General features: G+C 26.7%; 1 protein-coding gene across 1 annotated transcript in view; it reads left to right on the forward strand.

Moving 5' to 3' along the window:
- Window positions 1-739, forward strand: part of LOC107613913 (protein trichome birefringence-like 41) — a 5199-nt gene that overhangs the window by 1960 nt on the left and 2500 nt on the right. The window lies entirely within an intron of this gene.

The following is a 739-nucleotide window of genomic DNA, read 5'->3' on the forward strand; positions in this document are numbered from 1 at the left end:
TATAATAAATAATTTTAAACTTACCTTTTAATTGAAATATTCAAACATAAATTAATTATCACGTAATGAATCAGTTTTAAAAACGTATTAAAATAAATTTATTTTTTTAACATTTCCAATCATACTCAATTACTCAGTGTTTCGGTTGGTTTGGCCATTCTGGCGTATCTTCACGTGCAGCTTGTAAAAGCACTTTCTGGTGTTGCAGTTTTAAAAATAGGTGCTTTGTTAACATGTCACTGACAAAACAAACACCCCCAGCCTACACTAGATTAGATTTAGAATAACAAGATTCTCATATTTTAATCTTAAATTTCTTAACTAGTTTCTTTTGTCGTATATTTTTTATTGATATAAAATATAAAAAAGTAATTATTTTCATGTATTTNAATTATATATAATAAACAAACAACTTTTAAGTACACAATTTTTAAAATTCACAAATGTAAGGTTTTGACAATATTTATTCAAAATTTCATTAAATAATATGTCCTTTTTTTTGTACTATTATAGTATTATTATCTTCTTAAACTACTGGATGGCTGCGAACATTCTCTATTTTCCGCTCTTCAGAAAATATTACTGCGCTGCACTTAATGGTAGAGTTGGCTGTCGGACGAAATTCTATTTTATTTCTGTGATATTTTCTTTACTCTTACCAATCCCCATATTTTCATGTTATTGCAATTAACCCTCTTTCAATTTGAATTTTGGTCCTGCACCTTTTTCATTCTTATTC

This window comes from Arachis ipaensis, chromosome B08 (assembly GCF_000816755.2).
Source record: "Arachis ipaensis cultivar K30076 chromosome B08, Araip1.1, whole genome shotgun sequence".
NCBI lineage: Eukaryota > Viridiplantae > Streptophyta > Magnoliopsida > Fabales > Fabaceae > Arachis > Arachis ipaensis.